Raw genomic sequence first — 23508 nt, 5'->3', positions numbered from 1 at the left:
TTCCATTTGTCCTGTGAATTGGCATGTGCCCGTGGTGGTTTTTGGTTTTTTTGAGATCCTGAAACGCTAGTGGTTTGCACAGAGGGTTTGTGAAGTGCAGGTCACCTCCATCAGAGTCACAGTGTCTTCTTTTGGAAAAGTCATGAAAAGACAAAGGAGTGCCCGGCTAATCCCAAAGCACGCCTTGGCAGAGTGGATCTGCCTGGAGCATCCATCAGTGGCAGCATGAAAAGCAATCCTGTGAGTCTTCCCGGCCCCGCCTAGTCTGGGAGCCTGTGGGCCTCTGGGCCTGTGATCCCACCTCCTCCTAACAATAGAAGAGTGTGTCTGTTGATGTGTTTTATTTTGCTTTTAGCCAGGCTAGTCCCCCTTCCCCTGCGCAGTCCTGCCTCTTTCTATTAATAGATCCATTAAGGTTGACTGAGACCTGCTGCAGGGGACACGAGGGGCACTTTGGCCTTCGATCTTTGCCTTTCACCCTTGACACTGTTTGGCAGGTGAACGACATCCGGGCTCCAGACTTCATGACCACTTCAACATTTCTGTCAGCAGCCTGTGTCTGTTTCATGTAAGAGGCCCAAACAAGAAAACCAAGCCTTAAGAAGGATTTCTGCCCTGAGTAAAGAACTGAAAGCTCCTCACAGAACACAATGGTGACAGGCACAAAAGACAGGCTTCTTGTTTAAATATGTGAACTCCAAAGACGGAGGGAAAAGGAGTTTTTTTCCTCCTGTTCATCCAGTCATCAAATAAACATCTCAGGCATCTGGTGTTTTGTCAAGGGATTGGGATTCCAGTGGCCCCTGTGTGACTGGAAGGGGAAAAGCTGGTCTGTGGCAAGGCCATTGAAACACAAAGGAGCGGCTTTAGAATCCCCAGTGTGGGTCTTTCGTTGTGTTATTTCTACAAGGTCCCTGTGCCGGCTGTTCTTGCTGTTCTCTCAGGCTTCTGATTGGGAGTGTGAATACCACCTTTCACCCTTTTTGCCTTCATGAGAATCAGAGTTTGAAGTGGACAGTTCTGAAAATATTAATCATCTTATTCTTTTTTTTTTTTTTTTTTTAGACGGAGTCTGACTCTGTCGCCCAGGCTGGAGTGCAGTGGCGTGATCTCAGCTCACTGCAAGCTCTGCCTCCCGGGTTCACACCATCCTGCCTCAGGCTCCTGAGTAGCTGGGACTACAGGCGCCCGCCACCTCGCCCGGCTAATTTTTTGTATTTTTAGTAGAGACGGGTTTCACTGTGTTAGCCAGGATAGTCTCGATCTCCTGACCTCGTGATCCACCCGCCTCAGCCTCCCAAAGTGCCGGGATTACAGGCCTGAGCCACCACACCAGGCCTAATCATCTTATTCTTGCCTGTGATTATACAAGACTTAAACTCAAGGGACCAGACTTAGCACTTTCTTCTCCTAAGATTGCTTCTTCTCCCCCTTGGCCCAAGCTTTAATACCCAGATTTTAGACTCAAAACACTTAGACATTTAGCAGGCTCTCCTCAGCCTGGTAAAGTTCTTTGATGCTGGTCATGGCAGCACAAGAGAGTTTTCCGGAAGTTCCTGGCTCTTTTCTGTAAAGTTCAAATTACACGTTTAAATTCTCTCCCACCTCCCGTGGCCCTGTTGTCCATCGGTGTATCTGTTTCTGCCCCAAATGTCCTTGAACATGGACCATGACAGGTCCTGTGTTTACTTTCTGTGTTTCTACATTTGTAACCCAATAAAGAAGACACCGAGTAGTACATAGTATTTCATAAATATTTGTAAACTAATGAAAATCTGGTTTCTTTCACAAATCACCTCTTTAGGTTTCTAAAATTTGTGAAATAAATCTTTTAAAAATATTTTATTCTAGGCCGGGCATGGTGGCTAACACCTGTAGTCCCTGCACTTTAGGAGGCCAAGGCAGGCGGATCACAAGGTCAGGAGTTTGAGACCAGCCTGGCCAACATAGTGAAACCCTGTCTCTACTAAAAATACAAAAATTAGCTGGGCAAGGTGGTGGGCGCCTGTAATCCCAGCTACTCAGGAGGCTGAGGCAGGAGAATTGCTTGAGCCCAGGAGGCGGAGTTTGCAGTGAGCCGAGATTGTGCCACTGCCCTCTAGCCTAAGCAACAGAGCGAGACTCTGTCTCAAAAAATATATATATATATATATTTAAAAATATATATATATATTTATATATATAAAATTCTTGATCTTTGCTGTTCTTTCCAGATGTGTGGAGTTGTGTGGTTTTAAAACCATATGCAATGTGCCAGGAAGGGCGGGATGGAACCCAGGCCTCTGAGTCTCAGTCCTCTGTTCACTTCTTCCCTCCACCAAAGTTTGTTAAGGGAGTGTTGCATTTTAAAGCTGTATTTAGAAAAACTTAGGAAAACCAAATTTACCTCAGGTGGTTTCCTTTCTTCGTAACCTGTTCAGGCTTGACAGAAAGGAAAAAGAAAGCCCAGAATTAGGTAGTAATAATAGAGGCAAAGTAAGATTGATATTTTCTGAAGCCCTGCTTACAGAAAATAATTCCTGCATATTTATTTTATTCTAAACATAGCTTCAGATTGTTTTTCATTCTAAGTTGTCCTTAAAAGTCACTTTTTAAACCTCACAAGAAGCACCAAATGTAAGGGAGAAAGGATGGATTTGACTACATCTAAAGTAAGGCTTTCTGTTCATCAAAGCTAACAGATGGCAGACTAAGAAGGTATTTGCAGTCACTAAAATTGAAAAGGGATTAAAATGTACAAAGTTTCTTGCAAAACAGCAAGAAAAAGGAAATCCAAAAGAAAAAACCGGCCATGGATATTAATAGGTGATTCACAGCAGGGGAAGCCCAAATGGTGAACAAGAGATAAACTAAGAGAGCTGAAGAAATGCAAATGTAAATTAAGAGCCACTACCTTATGCCCCTCAGAATTGCCAGACTTCAAGTGCTGGCAGTGATGCGGGGCCCAGGCTTCAATATTGCTGGTGCTGGTGCAAACTGCAATGCATACCCCAGAAGGGGAACTGGCAGCTTAAAAGTTAGTAGCATGTGCGCCCTGTGATTCAGAGAGCCACTCGCACGTGGCTCTCCGGAGAGATTTCTACCTGGGTCCATAAATGGACTTACGGAAGGATACCCTTGCAATGATTTTGAGTGACTGCGTTGTTGGAGGCAAGCAAGGTCTTGGACAAGTCAAAGGCGGCAGGTGAGTGCCCTGGAATACACTATAGTCCTGAGAGACAGACCTAGACCTATGGATAGCAAGCAGGTGACTTTTAAAAATAGTATTGAATACTGAAAGCAAGACATGAGAATTGTTGCATAATGCCATTATGTTAATGTGGGGCACACGACACTGTCCTATGAGGATGTGCATATTTTGACTCAAATACATTAAAATGGACATTATGGGGACACAGATTATTTATGAAAGGAGGACAAAAGATAAAACTGATCTTGTTTTAGGGTACCTCACATCCCAGTGAGCCCCTCAGTTCAGGGCCAGGGAGGATGATTGATTACCCCACCCCAACCCAAACCAGGCTGTTTTCAGCACGGCAGCCTGATAAGGTGTGATTCAGACCTTGAAGTTGTTAGGCAAAAGCCCTCCGCTCCGCTCTGTATTTGACTCAGGAAGAACCGAAGTATTTATAATGGCCTAGACAGCCCTGCACTGTGGCCTCCCACTCCACACCTCTCTGACCACAGTCCTCATTTCTCTGCAACTCTCCACTCCAGCCACCCTGGCCTCAGGGCCCTCTGAGGACTTTCCATCCCCCTCACCCTGCTTCACTTTCCCCGCATGATGCTTATGACCTTAGATGTAGCACACTCTGTTCATTACATTCCATGTAAGACTCTCCCTACTAACCTACTAGAACGTGATCCAGGAGGCAGGGGGTTTTTGTCTGTCTGTTTTCATGTTGTATCGCCAGGCACAGGATCTGACATGTGGTAGACATTCAATAAATATCTGTGGAATGAATGAACAAGGCAGGATCCTTAAAGCGAGGGGGAATGACCAGGCTGAGAACTGAGGAGAGAGCATACTAAACTCTACAGTCTGACCCCAGGGATGGGGGCAGGAAACATGGCACCACCTGCTTGATTATTGGAGGGAAAGAAGGTGCTTCTTGTGCAGAACCATCATCATAACAGAATGATAGCTTATTACATGCCAGGCACTGTTCTAGCTCTTTGTTAGCTTACATAATCCCTGTATTAGTCTGTTTTCACACTGCTATAAAGAATTCCCAAGATGTGGTAATTGATAAAAGAAAGAGGTTTAATTGACTCACAGATCAGCATGGCTGGGGAGGTGTCAGGAAACTTACAATCATGGCGGAAGGTGAAGAGGGAACCAAGACACCTTGGCAGGTGGCAGGAGAGAATGAACGCAGAAGGAACTACCAAACACTAATAAAATCATCAGATCTCGTGAGAACACTATCACGAGAACAGCACGGAGGGGAACCAGTCTCATGATTCAATTACCCCCACCTGGTCTCTCCCAGGGATTGTGGGGATTATAATTCAAGATGAGATTTGGGTGGGGACACAAAGCCTAACCGTGTCAATCCCCAAAATGACAAGAGGAGGTGCTTTGATTACCTTCACTTTACAGGTGGAGAAACAGATGTGGAAAGGGCACATAACTCGTCCAAGGTACCCAGCTAGCCAGTGGTGGGGCTGGGATTTGAACGCAGGCAGCCTGGCTCCAGTCTGTACTCTAGAGCTGCACTGTCCAGTATGACGGCCTCCGGCCACATGAAACAGGCCAATCCAAACTGAGAGGAGCTCTGAGTATAAAATATACACCGGATTTCAGGCCAGGCATGGCAGCTCATGCCTGTAATACCAGCACTTTGGGAGGCCGAGGTGGACAGATCATGAGGTCAGGAGATCGAGACTATCCTAGCCAACATGGTGAAACCCCGTCTCTACTAAAATACAAAAAATAGCCAGGTGTGGTGGTATGTGCCTGTAGTCCCAGCTACTCGGGAGGCTGAGGCTGGAGAATCGCTTGAACCCAGGAGGCGGAGGTTGCAGTGAGCTGAGATCGCGCCACTGCACTCCAGCCTGGCAGCAGAGTAAGACTCTGTCTCAAAAGAAAAAGAAAAAGTTTTATACAAAGACTTTGTATAAAACAAGAAATAAGAAATATCTCAGTTTCTTTACATTGGGTACATGAGATATGACAATATTTTAGGTATATTGAGTTAAATAAAATGTTGGATTAACATCACCTGTTTCTTTTTACCTTTTTAATGTGTACACTACACAACTCCAAATTGCTTGTGTGGCTCCCGGTGTATTTCTATCAGATGGAGCTGCTCTCAGTCCTTGCTTCTCAAAGTGTGGTCCTTGAATCAGCAGCATCAGCATCACTGAAGCCTGACAGAAGTGCTGTATCTTAGGCTTGGTCTCAGGCCTCTTGAATCAAATTCTTCATTTTGCCAGCCCTCCAGGTCACTCATCATGCATGCTCACATTTGAAAAATACCACTGCAGACCAAGCCAGCAATTTTTTTCTCTAAAGGACCAGATAATAAATATTTTACTTTTGCAGGCCACATGACTTACCTCACTGCTTCTGTAGTATGAAATGAGCTAGAATACGCACGTGAATACCAATTCCACTGTAACCTGCATGGACCTAGGGGGACTGAACAAGGCGAATGCGGGAATAAAAGACAAGAGACAAAAGAGTATATTTTGAAGCAGGGGTCAGGGGGCACCTTGCCTCTAGTGGACAAGGGCCCTGAGCTTTACGCAGCCCTCCTTATTTATTAGGCAAAAGAGATAGTGAGAAGTAGGGGTGGAAGAAGGGGTCAGCTGCTCAGTCCAGGGTAGGCTTGCAAGACTGCATTCCTCAAACAACAGGCTAAATGTCGCAGTAGACAGCCTCGGCGCCAGGGAGTGATTCCAGCAAAACTTCCGCCGGCAGAAACAGTCGTGAGTTTGCTCACATCCTGCATTCATGATAAGCAGTTTGCTGTTTGATCATATAGCTTCCAGTGCAATGCTGGTTGGTCACATCCCATGGGCCTTCGGCTACCTGCATATCCCCCTTTCTGTTTATGAATTAATTGAAAGAATGTAAGACCAGGCTGGGCAGCTCTCATTCTCTGATTGGCAGTCCATCCGATTTTACAGACTATAAACAGAAGACAGAGACAAAGCAACATTATTCCAAGAACCACATAGAAGATGTAAATGTGGTGCCTTAGATAGGTCCAAGGGTTGAGGCTCTCCAGGCCTTGCTGGAATTCGGTCCAGTCTTCAAAAGAAGGCAGAAATTCTTGAGTTTACCTATTCAAAAAGAATTTTGTAATTCACCAATATCAAAGGTGATGTTGGATGTGAAAGCTCCCTGCAAATGGGCTTTCACAAGGCCCCATGGATACTCACTTTGGTTTTATTCCAAGTTGGTTACACAGATATGAGTGTGATTAAAATGACAACGCAATTGCTGCTGCAACTGCAAGCTTTGTACTTGTTCCCCTAATCATAGAACCGTGGATTTTAACATTGCCACTTCAATTTGTAACTCAGTGTTAATTTTATTCTGAATTAGCGGCGCTTGGTTGGCTATGCCTGTCCAGTTCTCCACGTACTGGGCTGTTTGGATAGAATTATGAAAAGCTACAGGAGATATCACAACAGAAGTTAATAGCGTGACCAAGGAAACAGTAGCAAAAATGATCATGCTTATGGCTCTACGGACACAATGAGTAAGCTGAGTTAGAAGAAGGTTCACAAAATGCAAAGCGGGTGTGGCAGCCTAAGGCTTGGACAGATTAATGGGAATCCATAGCCCAGGGATGAGACCTAAAATAATCAAAGTTGAAATATTATGTGTTTGCAATGTGCTATGACTAATGCAGCGATATAACTGGCAAGACTTACAGGTCAATTGGGTATTGTTTACCTGGAGCTGGTCCTTCTTAGCTGCCAAAACGACATAAGGATTAAAAACACAAACTGTAAATTGAGTGATGATAGTCTTTACAAATATCTTAGAAGTGTGTCGTGACTCCAGTTGGTCTTCTCTCCACCTTTGCACTGAGGCTCCAGCTGACTCATGGGCTCGTACCAGAGGGACCAGGTCCATGGTTGGCCACCCTGAGTTCCTCCAGTCTCCCATTCCATGGTCGCACGCACCTTGAGGGCACCCACACGGTTTGTCCATCTCCTGCAAAAACAAAAGCATACCCTCGTCCCCATGTTAGTAAATCCACCGGACCTTTCCATTTTCCTTCTTCTGGGGATTTCCATAACACTTTCAGGTAAACCTTCTTTTCCTCTAACACTTACCAATGTCTTTCTGCTGGAGTCTTACCTTCCATACCAGGAGTCAGAAAATTTAAAGTAAATAAGACTAAATGTAGTTTTGATTGAGGTGGTAGTTGGCCTCCTATACCCCCTTTTTGTTTTTTCAACATGCATTGTAATGTTTGATGTGCCCACTCTATAATGCCTTGTCCTCTAGGATTATAAAGAATTCCTGTCTTATGGGTTATAGCCCAAAGCTGTAAGAAATTTTGAAAAGCATGACTAGTATCAGCAGGTCCATTGTCAGTTTTTAATTGTTTAGGTATCCCCATATGAGCAAATGATGACAGACAATGTCACCGTATATGACCAGCTGTCTCACCTGTTTGGCATGTGGCATGCAGCATATGAGAATAAGTGTCTATGGTCACATGAACATAGCTAAGCTTACCAAAGGTTGCTATGTGTGTAACATCCATTTGCCAGATTTCATTTGGAGCCAAACCTCATGAGTTACACTCTTCTTTTTTTCTTTCTTTCTTTCTTTTTTTTTTTTTTTTTTTGAGACGGAGTATCGCTCTCTCGCCCAGGCTGGAGTGCAGTGGCCCGATCTCGGCTCACTGCAAGCTCCGCCTCCCGGGTTTACGCCATTCTCCTGCCTCAGCCTCCCGAGTAGCTGGGACTACAGACGCTCGCCACCTCACCCGGCTATTTTGTATTTTTTACTAGAGACGGGGTTTCACCGGGTTAGCCAGGATGGTCTTGATCTCCTGACCTCGTGATCCGCCCGTCTCGGCCTCCCAGAGAGTTACAGTCTTCTACAGGTGTGATTCAAGGGACATGCTGGCAAGTAGGACAAGCTTGTATTATAGCCCTAGGTTGGCTATGAGATAAATGGAACATGCAAGTAAGGGCGGAAGTATTTTGGTGCAGAAGTGCATGAGACGCTTGAGCCTGCTGAAACACAGAACCAATCAGTGTGTCTGCTTTCTCATTACTTAGAGATAGGGGCCCAGGAAGTTGTGTGTGGGAGCGAATATGAGAAATATGAAAAGGAGCTGCATGAGAACAAATAACTTGTTGAAGTCTTAAAAATAAATTAAGCGGCCAGGCATGGTGGCTAATGCCTGTAATCCCAGCACTTTGGGAGGCCGAGGCAGGCGGATCATGCGGTCAGGAGATCGAGACCATCCTGGCTAACATGGTGAAACCCCGTCTTACTGAAAATACAAAAAATTAGCCAGGCATGGTGGCAGGTGCCTGTAGTCCCAGCTACTCGGGAGGCTGAGGCAGAAGGCTGGCATGAACCCAGGAGGCAGAGCTTGCAGTAAGCCAAGATCACGCCACTGCACTGACAGAGCAAGACTCCATCTCAAAAATAAATTAATTAAACAGTTCTGGGTCTAGTGTACTTTTAATTATAGCAGTTTCTATGCGACTGGCTACATTTACAACATAAGCTGAATCAGACAATGTTGCTAGAATCTGAGGCTGTGACCTGTAAAACCTGAATGACTGCAATCAGCTCTGAGCATTGAGCTGAAACACCGGAGGTATCTAGCTTCCCCTGTGTTAGAGGCACAACTGTGAGAGCATAAGTGTCTGCTGTTGAGGCCACCCAGTTGGTGGTGCTTTGTCATGAGGGCCCTAGGAGGTGAATAAACTTCCTAAGAGCAGAGGACACTTGAGCTCAATAGGGAAGGCTGTGGAGCTTTCAAAGGGGACTGTGCAGGAAAATGTGGTGGGCAGAAGTAACATCACGAAGGCAGGGCCCACAATGTGGAAAAACAGACACAGTTGTTCAGGCTGGAAGTCAAGTTGAGGAGTCTGCAGGGCCATGCTCCCTCTGAGACCCTGTAGAATCCTTCCTTGCCCCTTGCTGGTTTCTGGCGGTGACCAGCAATCCTCAATGGTCCTTGGCCTGCAGCTGTGTCACTTTCATCTCTGTCTCAGTCTTCACGTGGCACTTTCCTCTTCTTATAAGGACACCTGTCATATTGGATTGGGACTTGCCCTGATGACTTCATCTTAACTTGACTGCATTTGCAAAGACTTAGTTTCAAACAAGGTCACATTCAGAGCTCCCAGAGTTAGGACTTCAACATATCTTTTGGGAAAACACACATCAACCCCCAACCGGAAGTCTTGCTTGACTGAGTTCAGGTCCTCCTCTCTGCTCACATGGCATCTTTTTACCAAATTTGTCATTGGAAGTGTCCATTTGTATACTTGTCACCCTGCCCTCTGTCCCACCTCCAAGACTATGAGCTTTCCTTTCTTTTCTTTAGAGGCAGAGTCTTGCTCTGTCACCTAGGCTGGAGTGCAGTGATGCGATCATAGCTCACTGCAGCCTCAAACTCCCAGCTCAATCAATTCTCCCGCCTAGGCCTCTCAAGTGGCTGGGACTACAGGTGCATGCCACCACACCCAGCTAATTTTTTCAGTTTTTGTAAAGACAGGGTCTCACTATGTTGCCCAGGCTGGTCTCTAACTCCTGGGCTCAAGCAGTTCTCCCACCTTGGCCTCTCAAAGCACAGAGATTACAGGAGTGAGCCACCGTGCCCAGCCCTCTGAGTTTTTTAGGAACAGGGACCCCCATGTCAACTTTATTTCTGCATCCCCATGGCCCAGCGCCCTGACTCATTTGTAGTAAGTGTCTGATGAAAGGAGCTTGCACTCAGAAAGCCCTGGCCGTGGCCTGGAGTCAGAAGCCCCAGCCAAGCCCTGCCTCTGTCACTTCAAATGTGGCCTTCGGCAAGCCATGTCACTTCTCTGTACTTCAGTTTCCAATCCTATAAAATGTGAGTAAAAACTCCTGTCATGCCTCCCTCACAGAGAGGTCAAGGGGCTCCAAGACGATGCGTGTGATGAAAGCCCTTCGGAGCCACTGTCTGTAAAATAGATAGAGTTGTGACATTCATTCTTTTCCAGCCCAGGACTTTATCTCCTGCTCCATCTTCCCTGACTCAGGCCTCAACTGCAGCCTCTGTCATCCCATCTGGAAGATTTGCCTCAGAGCCCAGCCAAGGTCTGGGCAGGCCTGGGCATCCCCTGATTGGAGTTGGAGGTCGCCTGCTGCCGGTGGAGAAACAATGTCACCACCCAGTGGCTGCCCAACCCAGTTCAGTTCCAACCTGAACTGCCCTTCTGAAAAGACAATGTGACCTTTGCAGCATAAATCACTGCCAAAAGTAGTCATTTTATAGCAGAAATCCAGAGATACTGGGTAAACTCTACAAAGTGGAAGAGACAAAAATGTGAAGCTTTCCACCACCTCTCACTGCAGCTCCACTGTTGGAGGGACCACAGGGATGGGGTAATGGAACCAATTAATTTCCCTGGATACTAGTTCCCCTGGTTGTCTACATCCAGGGCTCTTCCTCTGGTGTTTGTCTACTCTGGGTGTTTACACCTTGCCAGAGCAGAGGCTGGCTTAAGATCTGTGGGCGGGCAGATCCCAGGGCCCCTCACTCTCACACAAGCAGGTTTTAGCCCGTGCTGGTGAGGCGTGAGTGACAGACTGGAGAGGAATTCACTTCAAGTCAGTGGTTTGGGATGGCAGGGCTGTTCATTTCCTGTGGCTGCCATAAAAAGGTATCACAAACGTGGATGGCTTAAAACAACAGAAACTTATTCTCTCACAGTTCTGGAGGCTAGAAGTCCAAAATCAAGGGGCCTGCAAGGCCACGCTCCCTCCTTAGGCTCTAGGGTGGAATCCTTCCTTGCCTCTTGCAAGCCCCTGTTTGCTGCCAGTGATCCCTGGTGCTCCTTGGCTGCAGCAGCATCACTCGAATCTCTGCCTCTGTTGTCGCATAGCCATCTCTGTGTGTCTCCACTGTGGCTTCACATCTCCCTCTCTTCCTAAGGAGCAGCGTTGGATTTAACACCCATCCCAATCCAGTATGATCGCATTTGAACCAGATTACATCTGCAAAGACCTGCTTTCCAAACAAGGTCGCACTCACAGTTACTGGGGGCTAGGATGTCAACATATGCTTTGGGGACACAATTTAACCCACAGTGGCAGGCATTCGTTCACTGGGCACCTGCTGGGAAGAAACGGTTCTTGACATGAAGGGATTCACTAGTGTGTTATGGGAGTTCTCAGAGGGTAGGGAAACCAGTGTGAGAAATAGACAAATGTATTCGTAGTAGGTTTGAACACACTTCTCCCAGACAGTAATAGATCAAGCAGACAATTCAGCTTATCCACTACACCTGAATGACATGCTCAGCAATCCTAAGAGTGGACATTCATAGAACACATACTTTTCAAGTACATATGGAGCATTTGCCAAATTTGAGCTTAATGAATTTCAAGCAATTAGTTCGTATTTTCTCATTTTCAGACCACAGCATTTTAATGTTAGAAATTAATAACAAAGGAAAACTTCGGGTTTGTTTTTATTTTTGTTTTAGAGACAGAGTCTCACTCTGTCACTCAGGTTGGATTGCAGTGGTGTGATCATAGCTCACTGCAGCCTTGACCACCTGAGCTCAAGTGATCCTCCTGCCTCAGCCTTCCAAGTAGCTGGGACTACAGGTGCACACCACCATGTCCCACCAAGATAACTTAAAAACTGAATATCTGGAAATTTTTAAACACATTTCTAAGTAACTCGTGTGTTCATGTAGAAACTGTATTGGAAATTAGAAAATAATTAGAACTGACCATTAATGAAATCCACATGCCAAAATTTGCTGGATGCAACTAATGTTTTTGCTTAAAGAACGTCTGTAACCTTAAAATGTATGTATTAGAAAAGCATAACAGATAAAATTTAATCAACTAAGTGGAAAAAGTACAGCAGAGTCAATGTAACAACAAAAATAGGTAGAAGAAAGCAAATAATGGGCTCAGAAATAAAGGATCAGCAAAGCCAAAAGCTAGTTCTTCAAAAAGACTGATAAAATGGACACTTTGGCAAGATAGTTCACACACACACACACACACACACACACAAACAGAAGGCAAAAATACACAATTTTAGGAGTAAAAAGAGATGACTATGGATACAGAAGACATCTTCTTATCTTCTGTAAGAATGATAAGATATCATTCTTAGATAAGATAAGAATGGCCTGGCGCAGTGGCTCACGCCTATAATCCCAGCACTTTGGGAGGCTAAGGCGGGTGGATCACTTGAGGCCAGGTGTGTGATACCAGCCTGGCCAACATGGTGAAACCCTGTCTCTGCTAAAAATACAAAAATTAGCCAGACGTCGTGGTGCATGCCTGTAGTCCCAGCTACTTGGGAGGCTGAGTCAGGAAAATCGCTTGAACCCAGGAGGTGGAGGCTGCAGTGAGCTGAGATTGTGCCACTGCATTCCAGCCTGGGTGACAGCAAGATGAGAGAGAAAAAGGAAGGAAGGAAGGAAGGAAGGAAGGAAGGAAGGAAGGAAGGAAGGAAGGAAGGAAGGAAGGAAGGAAGGAGAAGGGGAGGGGAGGGGAGCGAGGGGAGGGGAGGAAGAAAAAAAGAAAGGAAAAGGAAAGAGGGAGGGAGGAAGGAAATGAAAGGAAAGGGAAGGGAAGGGAAAGAGAGAGAGAGAGAGAGGGAGGGAGAGAGAGAGAGAGAAAGAAAGAGAAAGAAAAGAGAAAGAAAGAAAAAGAAAGAAAGAAAAGAAAGAAAGAAAGAAAAATAGAAAGAGGAAAGAAGGAGAGAAAGAAGGAAAAGGAAAGGAGAGAAAGAAAGAGAAGAAAAGAAAGAAAAAGAGGGAGGGAGGGGAGACAAAAAAGAAAGAAGGAAAAGGAAACAAGGAGGGAGGAAGGAAGGGAGGGAGGGAAGGGAGAGAGAAAAAAGAAAGAAGAAAGACAGGAAAGAAAAAGAAGAAAAAGGAAAGAAAAGAAAGAAAGAAAGAAAAGAAAGAAAGAAAAAGAAAAGAGAAAGAAAAAGAAAAGAAAGAAAGAGAAAGAAAGAAAGAAAAAGAAAGAAAGAAAAAGAAAGAAAGAGAAAGAAAAAAAAGAAAGAGAAAGAAAGAAGGAAGGAAGGAAGGAAGGAAGGGAAAAGAAAGAAGAGATAAATAAGGAAAGGAAGGAAGGGAGGGAGGAGCGGGAAGGGAGGAAGGGAGAAAGGAAAAAAATTAAATAAACCCAGGCATGCATGATAGGCTGAAGATAAAAGTAGATCATGAACCAGGGACCAGGGTTACGAAGAGTCCAGTTTTGGGTGCCTGGCGTCCAAATTAAAGCAAACACAGACGGATACACAAACACTTATGCTGCTTACTTAAGGGAAGAATTTTCAGGGAAAAGCATTAGTTTCTTTCTTTATCTGCATAATGTTAAGATATTATAATGACCTCAGTACACCTACAAAATGTCCCCCAGGGATCCATGATGCCCCTTCTTGTCCCTTTCAGGGGAAAACTAAGCCAGAGCGGTGGGCACCTCTTGCCCCTGCCCTTGCTGGAGTGCCTTCCAACCATCTTCCCTACAACCTTAGACCCGTTCCACACCACGCCCAGATGCAAAGCCACGGTCTTCAAACTTTTTATCAAGAAATCCAGTGTCCCTGGCATTTTTGTGAGCAGGTGCCTTTTCTGGAAATGTTGGAAGAATCCCAGGGAGCAAGCCTACAGCTTTGTGGCGTCCCAGAGCTCCAGCCCTCAGCTGCATCCTCCAAGCCTGTGCCCCAAGTGTGGCCCTCCCTGCTGCAGGCAGCCCCTGGGGACCGTAACCTCAGCTGCCACTCACCGCTCTGATGTACAGCAGCCCACCAGGTGGTGTGGCATTTCCCAGCCGTACCCCCTCCACTCAGAACTGTGGTGAATAAAATTGTCTCTGTAGCATAGTCTGTACAATGAGACAGTGGTGCTGTTCTACATGCCCCATGGTTTTATGACGAGGATTGGGTGGACCTTGTGAAGAAGAAAAGCCCTCACGTATGATGATTTAACTGCCTGGTGTCCCCAGGAAGAAGCGAGCATAGACCTGAGGTCCCCCTACATTCCTAGGAAGATCTGAGTGAGGTTGCATCTTTCAGTGCCACACCATTAATAGCTGCCAACATTGTTTGTATAAAATAAAGTATATCTAGGCTGGGCACAGTGGCTCACGCTTGTAAACCCAGCACTTCGGGAGGCTGAGGCAGGCAGAGCACTTGAGGCCAGGAGTTCAAGACCAGCTTTGCCAACATAATGAAACCCCACCTCTACTAAAAATACAAAAATTAGCCATGTGTGGGGGCTCGCACCTGTAATCCTAGCTACTCAGGAATCTGAGGCACGATAATCGTTTGAACCTGGGAGGCAGGGGTTGAAGTGAGCCGAGATCATGCCACCATACTCCAGCCTGGGTAACAGAGCAAGGCTCCATATAAATAAATAAATAAATAAATAAATAAATAAATAAATAAATACAGTGTATCCATCTTGTTAAAAAAAAAAAAAATGAAGCCAGGTGTGGTGGCTCACACCTGTAATCCCAGCACTTTGGGAGGCTGAGGCAGGCGGATCACAAGGTCAAGAGATGGCAATCATCCTGGACAACATGGTGAAACCCCGTCTCTACTAAAAATACAAAAATTAGCCGAGCATGGTGGCAGGTGCCTGTAATCCCAGCTACTCGGAAGGCTGAGGCAGGAGAATTGCTTGAACCCAGGAGGAGGAGGTTTCGGTGAGCCAAGATCACACCACTGCACTCCAGCCTGGCAATAGAGTGAGACTCCATCTCAAAAAAGAAAAACAAAAAAAAGAAATGAAATGAAATGAAATATGGAGTCTTATGCAGTTGTACTGTCTTTAATCCTCTTGTAGATTTCCAGGAAGAAGAAATTTCCACTTTACCTGGGCAAGCTGGTGAGGTCCCATGATGCCACAAGACAAAGCAGAGCTCCCAAGGGCAGCGGATATCACTGGTCCCTGGATCCTTCTCCAGAGGTAATAATGGTGTGAGATTCTGTCCATAGGCGTCCTGGGAGACCAGCTGGTCTGTTGGGGGTTTCAAGATAGCCACAGAGAAAATAAACCCTACAACAGGACAAAGCATGATAGACAGTCACAGATCTGGGCTTTGTTATGGATTTCATAGGCTCTTAGTATGACTGGGCTGGAGGAGACCTTCCATCTCTGCAACCTCCTTGGTCTACTGATGAGGAAATGGATGTGTGGGGCAGCAAGAAGGACACTGCATCACCAAGGAATGTCTGGCCTAAACGAATCACTTAAGGTGCCTGCAGCCGCACCGGAAATGGGGCCCTTTTGGTCTGTCCTTCACAGCTTCCCATTCCCCTTCTTCTGGCCAATTAGAGAATTGCATTTCCTAGCCATCATGACAGGCTTCGGGGTACTCAAGCAGGGCTGGCTCTAGGTGCCCCTGGGATCAATGGGGATGCTGGGGAGAGAGGTGCTCTTTCAGTTAGATTTGCTGGGCTGGGATCATGTTAAGTTGGAACTTCCAAGAGCTATCTTCCCTAGACTCATGAAGAAGTTTTTTGCTGGAAGAGAAATGAAACCAACCCAGAGGGAAGCAGAGCTGATAAAATATTCATGCCCCTGAGGCTGTGCACCAGGCAGCCCTGTCTAGCCACATCATCTGAGTCCCTGGATCCATGCTTAAGTCAGTCCACCCTGGGCCTTCCCCATTTCAGGAGTTCCTTTTGCACTCAGGGAGCTCACGTTGGTGAATTTATGATGCCCACTCGCAACTGAAAACAATGATGACTACAGAGGTCTCCCTGTGATGCAGTCCCGACACTAACTTCCCAGAGTCAGGCCACACTTCACAGGTGAAGGGCACAATCTCTCTCAAGACTGCCCCCTCTTCAGACATCAGCTGCAGGCTCAGGGGTTCCCAGGCCACCTGCAAGAAGCTGATCAGAGAATTGGACATGATCTTATGAGTATTTTAAAAGAATTACTTGTCTGTGGTCTTGAAAATCAACTGTTGAGGCCAAGGTAGAAGCAACACAATCAGTTGGGGCTACTGCAGTCATCCAAATGGGGGATGATGAGCCAGAAGGTGAGGAGTGGCTGAATTCTGAAGATCCTTTGAAGGCAGAGCCAACAGGATGTGTAACAGATCTGAGGGATTAAAAGTAAGAGAGTCAAACAGCAGGAAAAATGCCTTCCCCTTCAGGAGAAGTGGACTGGGGCAGGATAAGGAGCATAGATTTGGACATCACACAGTGAAACGCCTCTTGGACACCCAGTGGTGAGGTTAAGCACAGAGTTGGATACAGGAGTCTGGAGGTTTTTGGAGAGGCCCTGGTTGGAGACATGCATTTGGGAATTGGTAGCGTTTAGGAAGTATTTAGAGCCAGTAACCTGAATAAGATCACCCAGCCCTGGGCCCTGGAGCCCTGGACATTAAGAAGTCATGGAGCGAAAAGCAAGGAATTCATTACCATTTTAAAAAGGAGAGTTTACCTTCAGGGCAGGGAGGGAATTTTGGGAAGGAGCATGTGGGTTGTAAGGATGTTTTTGGGGTGCCAGTAATATTCTAGTTCTTGAGCTGGTTGGTAATTGTGTGGATATTCGCTGGATATTAGTCCATGATGCTCATATTTATGACTTATGAACTTTTGTGTATGTAGCTTATAGTTCATCATTTTAAAAGCTGAGAGAGACCAGGTGCAGTGGCTCATGCCTGTAATCCCAGCACTTTGGGAGGCCAATGCTGGTGGATCACCTGAGGTCAGGAGTTTGAGACCAGCCTGGCCAACATGGTAAAACCCCGTCTCTACTAAAAATACAAAAATTAGCCCAGGCATAGTGGCACATGCCTGTAATCCTAGCTACTCAGGAGGCTGAGGCAGGAGAATCGAGAATCACTTAAACCTGGGAGGCAGAGGTTGCAGTGAGCCAAGATTGCACCATTGCACTCCAGCCTGGCCAACAAGAGCAAAACTCCGTCTCAAAAAAAAAAAAAAAAAAAAAAAGTGCTGACAGAGAGAAAGAGAGAGGAAATGGGAGAATGGGAATGACCAGAAATGATTTACGTTGAGACACAGGAACTTGCATTTTTATTTTTTAATTTAATTTCGTATTTTTAAAAATGGCTCAGGGATCCTTTAAGGGAAAACAAATCCAATTACCAACGTGGAAGGTGTGTGGAAGAAAGGGAAACCATGTTCAAAGACTGATGCTGTATTGGATTGAGGATCCTAGCAACAAAGGGCTGGTCTCCTAGCAACAAAGGAAGGCTGAGGATGGGCCTCTGACTAGACTCAGTGCTGACTGCTGATTCTCCTTGGGTTGCTCCTCTCTTAATAATCACACGTAATAATGATAGAACAATTTTCTCTTGTTAGAGAACATTCACATTTAATTTATTTGGCTTCCTTAACAGCTTTCTGAGATGTGTAGGGGATCTAAAATTATATCTCAACCTATGAAAAAGAACACCAAGATTCAGGGAAAATAGGACAATGCCATTTCTACAGTGAGGAGGAGGCTTTGTTATCTAAGTCAATGCCCCATTTCCTGAGGGGAAATCTAAGACTGGAATCCAAGTTATCTGATGTCCCTGGAGTTCTCCCCAATGATAAGGCCTGGTCAGTCTGGAAGAAGTGACTCCAGCTGCTCCTGACATATCACCAGCTCTAAAAAATGAGACTCAAAGGGCAAATAAGGTCTTAGTTTTATTTTTAACATAGTTTGACCCAGTGGACCCCCTGAAAGGGTCTTGGTAACTCCCAGTGGTCCCCAACCACACTTTGAGAACAACCACTGGCCCAGAGCAGGGAGGTAAACTGTGGAGGGGGTGAACAGAGAAGGAAAGTCCCCAGGGTCCCAGTGTTGGCCACAGCCAGCTGTGGCTGGAAGGCTGGGAAGGGAACACCACTCATGTGTTTGTCTCAGTCAGCTCAGTTGCTATGACAAAACACCAGACTGGGTGGCATCAACAACAGACATTTCTCATGGTTCTGGAGGCTGGGAAGTTCAAGGTCAAGATGCTGGCCAATTTGGTTCCTGGTTCATAGACCCGTCTTTTCACCGGATCTTTCCTGGCAAAGAGAAAGAGTGATTCCTCTCTCTGCCTCTTCATAGAAAGCCACTAATAAAATCCCAAGAGCCCTTCCTCATGACCTCATCTAACCCTAATTACCTCCCCAAGGCCTCATGTCCAAATAACATCACATTGGGAGTTACCGCTTTAATGTGAATTTTGGAGGGACATAATTCAGTCCAGAGACGTGTTCATCCTGTTTTGGTGCTAGTGCTATTGAGGTTTGGGGGCTATTTTTCCTGAACCATGGCTTCCTCTGAACATCTCATCCTCTGCCCACCATGGGTACCTCCTGGAGGTGCAGGGGGCTGGTGGGTAGAGCAGAATTTGCACCTTTCTTACCTCCTCTGTGGTGTAGACGTGGGTCTGGACTCACAGGAGGCTCATAAATACCAGTGACTGGAACAGAGCAGTCAGGCTATGTCCTCAGCCAACCCTGAGCGCCCTAAGCAGGCACCTCATATGCTTTCTGGGAGACCAGTGAGGCAGTGCTGGGCTGCAGCCCAGAGTGTGGGCCTTGCCAAGTGCCAGCCCATCTCTCTGCAGAAAAGCTCCCATTTTTGTCTGGTGCTCCCCCTTCCCTGTTTCAGCTGCATCTTTGAGACAAGGTGGTCAGAGCTGGCAGAAATCAGGTGTCTGGGAATGAGATTTGAATCAGCGTTTTTTCCCCTCTGCATGACTGTGCTAAGTGAAAATCTCCCTCTTCTCCCAGCAGGAGACTCTCCATGTGGAGGGGGCAAAAGGGAAGTTAGGGGAAGCAGCAAAATGAGAATATTGGCCCAGCTTGTCTTCAGAATCTGCCACCCCATGTTCTGAGCATAGTTCAAATTGCCAGGGTCCATCCACCGTAGCCCTCCCCTACCCACCCTATTCCCAGATGTCCTGGGGCTCCTGTAGGAGGAGGGATTAAGCTGGCCTCCCTGGTCCATGACTCTCTCATGTCATCCAGTTCCTACTCCAGTCTGGAATGCTTTGCTCTTTTTTCCAAGTCATTCCTCCTCTCACCTCAATTTCCTCCTCCTGCACATGGGCGCCCCCTCCAGACTCCATGCAGCCCCCACCACCATCTCCAATCCCTCAGATCTCTGCTTGCTGCAGGATGCCAGGCATTTGCAATGCATCTCACATTGCTTTTTCTTGTTATTGAATATGAGATCGTCTCTCTCAAATCAGAATATAAGAAAGCCCTTGAAGACTACATCAAGTGTTATTCATTCCTAGTACCCTCCCTTCCTTCCGAATGTTGTCCTTCTCTCTCCTCCTCCCACTCCATTAAACACACACACACACACACTCTCTCACAGACAGGAAGGTATGATGGCATTCTAGATGCTTGGTGGAAAACGATTTGGAGAATGGTAAGACAAGCCACGAACTGGGAGAAAATTTTGCAAAACACATATCTGAGAAAAGACTTGAGTCCAAAATATACAAAGAACTCTTAAAAGTCAACACCCAGTTTTTAAAAAAGGAACAAAAATACAAAAAATAGCCAGGCGTGGTGGTGGGCACCTGTAATCCCAGCTACTCAGGAGGCCGAGGCAGAAAATCGCTTGAACCTGGAAGGCAGAGGTTGCAGTGAGCCACGCTTACACCACTGCACTCCAGCCTGGGTGACAGAGGGAGACTGCGTCTCAAAAAAAAAAAAAAAAAAAAAAGAGGGGGGCAAAAGATCTGAGCAGATACCTCACCAAAGATGTACAGATGGCAAACACAGACATGAAAAGATTCTCCACATCATATGTTATCAGAATTGCAAATTAAAACAACAAGACACCACTAGGCATCTGTTAGAATGGCTAATTCTAATAGATGGCTAAAATCCGGAACACTGACAACGCCAAATGCTGACAAAGATGTAGAGTAACAGCAACTCTCATTCACTGCTGGTCAGAATGCAAAATGGTACAGTCATTTCTGAAGACAGTTTGGCAGTTTCTTTCTTTTCTTTTTCTTTTTCTTTTCTTTTTCTTTTTTTTTTTTTTTTTTTTTTTTTTTTGGTATGGAGTCTGGCTCTGTCGCCCAGGCTGGAGTGTAGTGGTGTGATCTCGGCTCACTGCAAGCTCTGCCTCCCGGGTTCATGCCATTCTCCTGCCTCAGCCTCCCCAGTAGCTGGGACTACAGGCACCTGCCACCACACCTGGCTAATTTTTTGTATTTTTAGTAGAGACGGGGTTTCACCATGTTAGCCAGGATGGTCTCGATCTCCTGACCTCGTGATCCGCCCGTCTCAGCCTCCCAAAGTGCTGGGATTACAGGCGTGAGCCACTGCACCGGGCCAGTTTGACAAAATTAGACATACTTTTACAATAAGATCCAGCAACTGTTCGTACTCCTTGATATGTGCCCACAGGAGTTGAAAGCTTAAGTCCACAAAAAAACTTATACATTAATATTTATAATAGCTTCATTTGCAATAGCTCAAACTCAGAAACAACCAAGATGTCTTTTAACAGATGAATGGATGAATAAACTGTGGTACAATGAACAATGGAATATTATTCAGCAATTTGAAAAATGAGGTATCGGCCGGGCATGGTGGCTTATACCTGTAATCTGAGGTGGATGGACCATTTGAGGTCAGGAGTTCAAGACCAGTGTGGCCAACATGGTGAAACCCCGCTTCTACTAAAAATACAAAAATTAGTAGGGCATGGGGGTGAGCACCTGTTTTCCCAGTACTCGTGAGGCTGAGGCAGGAGAATCACTTGAACCCAGGAGGCAGAGGTTGCAGTGAGCCGAGATCATGCTACTGCTCTTGAGACTCTGTCTCAAAAAAAAAAGAAAAGAAAAAGTAAAAGAAAAGAAAAAGAAAAATGAGCTATCAGCCCATAAGCAGGCATGGGATCTTAAATGTATATTACTAAGTGAGACCGGTTGCAGTGGCTTGCTCCTGTAATCGCAGCACTTTGGAAGGCTGAGGTGGGAGGATCACTTAAGGCCAGGAGTTTGGAACCAGCCTGGGCAATATAGTGAGAATTCGTCTCTAAAAATAAATAAATAAATATGTATATTATTAAGTGAAAGAGACCCCTCTTGGAAAGTCTACATACTGTATGACTCCAACTACGGGACACTCTGGAGTTGGCAAAACTATGGAGACAGTGAAAAGATCTGTGGTTGCCAGGGGTTATGGGGAAGGGAAGGGTAAAAAGGTGGAACACAGGGAATTTTTAAGGCAGTGAAATCATTCTTCATGATGCTGCAGTGATGCATGATGCATGATGCATGATGCTGCAAATGAAAATTTCACAAATTTTTATTTGTGAAAATCCATCAAATGTACAGCACAAAGAATGAGCCCTAATGTAAACTGCGGACTTCAGTTAATAATCATGTGTCCATATTGGCTCATCAGTTGCGATAAATGTACCACCAAAATGCAAGATGAAAATAGTAGGGGAAACTCACTGTGTATGGGGGGCATATGGGAGCTCTCTACATTTTCTGTTTATTTTTTTTCTGTAAATCTAAAACTAGTCTTAAAATTTTTAAAGAATCATAACTAGAAAAAAGCTGCCAATTTGAACCGAGTCTGTGTCTAACAAGTCACGTCCATGTAAATGTTTAAAACTGAGTGGCACTTGCTGTCTGCCAGGCATTGGGCTCTGAGCACTTCACATGCATACATTCATTTCAGCCTTGCAAGAATCCTATGAGGTCCCTGCCTATTTTACAGGTGAGAAAACTGAGGCCCAGTGAGGTTAAATAACTTGATCAGTTATGGTTAGTAAGTAGTGGAGCTGGGATTCAAACCCAGGCAGTGTTGCTCCAGCTACTGTGCTCTATTACCCCTCATTACTCTTCCCCAAACTTTTCATTTTATTTTATTTCATTTATTTATTTAGAGATGGGATCTTGCTGTGTTGCCCAGGCTGGAGTGCAATGACATCATCATAGTTCACTGCAGTCTTGACCTCCTGAGATCAAGTTATCCTGCCATCTCAGCCTTCCAAAGTGCTGGGATTACAGGCATGAGCCTTCAAGCCTGGCCCAAACTTTTCATTTTGAAAAAGGATAGAAGAGGGGCACCCAAGGGACTAATTTTTAAAATCAACTTTATTATGGAGTAATTTACCTAAAGTCATCCATTTTAAGTGTTCAGTTTCATGAGTTTGAGACAAATACCTATGCTAATATAAACACCACCACAACCAAGGAATAGGCCATTTCCATCACCACAGAAAGCTCCCTCATGCTCCTTCCCAGGCCACTCCCACCCCACCTCCAGCCTCAGGCCGCCAGTGATCTGCTTTCAGTCCTTGCCATTTAGTTTTGACTTTTCTAGAGTTTTCTTTTTTCTTTTTCTTTTTTTTTTTTTTTTTGAGACAGAGTCTCGCTCTGTCACCCAGGCTGGAGCGCAGTGGCCGGATCTCAGCTCACCGCAAGCTCTGCCTCCCGGGTTTACACCATTCTCCTGCCTCAGCCTCCCGAGTAGCTGGGACTACAGGCACCTGCCACCTGGCCCGGCTAGTTTTCTGTATTTTTTAGTAGTGACAGGGTTTCACCGTGTTAGCCCGGATGGTCTCGATCTCCTGACCTTGTGATCCGCCTGTCTCAGCCTCCCAAAGTGCTGGGATTACAGGCTTGAGCCACCGCACCCGTCCGACTTTTCTAGAGTTTTCTAGAGTTATGAGTGGATCATACAGTATGTCACCCTTTTGTAGCTGGCTTTTTTGTGCGTCTCAGAGCTGGGGTAGGCATCCTGATATGTTTGAAATTCCACCATACTGCTTGCTGTGGTTTGAATGTGTATGCCAGAGTTTATGTGTTGGGAACTTAACCCCCAATGCATCAGAGTTGGGAGTTGGAGTCTAATAAGAGGGGACTAGGTCATGACAGCTCTGCCCTTATGAATGAATTAATGTTATTTCAAGAGTGGGCTTTTTATAAAGGGGACTCTGGCCCCCTCTTGCTCTCTTGTTTGCTCTCCCTTCCTAGTGCCATGCCCTTGGACTTCCCAGCCTCCAGAACCTGGAGTCAAATATATTTCTGTTCATTTTAAATTATCAAGTCTGTGCTATTCTGTTATAGCAACAGAAAATGGACTAAAACACTGTTGCATGTATTGGTAGTTCACTCAAAGGAACTAATTTCTGACTGCAAGATTTCAGATATGGTAATCCCCAGGAGAGGAAAGCACACTTTTTATTATTATTGTTATGAATAGGACCTTCCCAGGCTGCTTGAGTTGTTCTGATCCTGGTCCCACTTCAAAGCAGGGGAGGCTGAGTGATGTCATACTGAAGTGGGCCCCAAATGGGCTCCAAGCACAAGAAGTTGTTGGAGGGACTGAGTCACTCCCA

The sequence above is a fragment of the Chlorocebus sabaeus genome, chromosome 8 (assembly GCF_047675955.1).
Source record: "Chlorocebus sabaeus isolate Y175 chromosome 8, mChlSab1.0.hap1, whole genome shotgun sequence".
NCBI lineage: Eukaryota > Metazoa > Chordata > Mammalia > Primates > Cercopithecidae > Chlorocebus > Chlorocebus sabaeus.
This window is presented reverse-complemented; position numbering follows the sequence as displayed.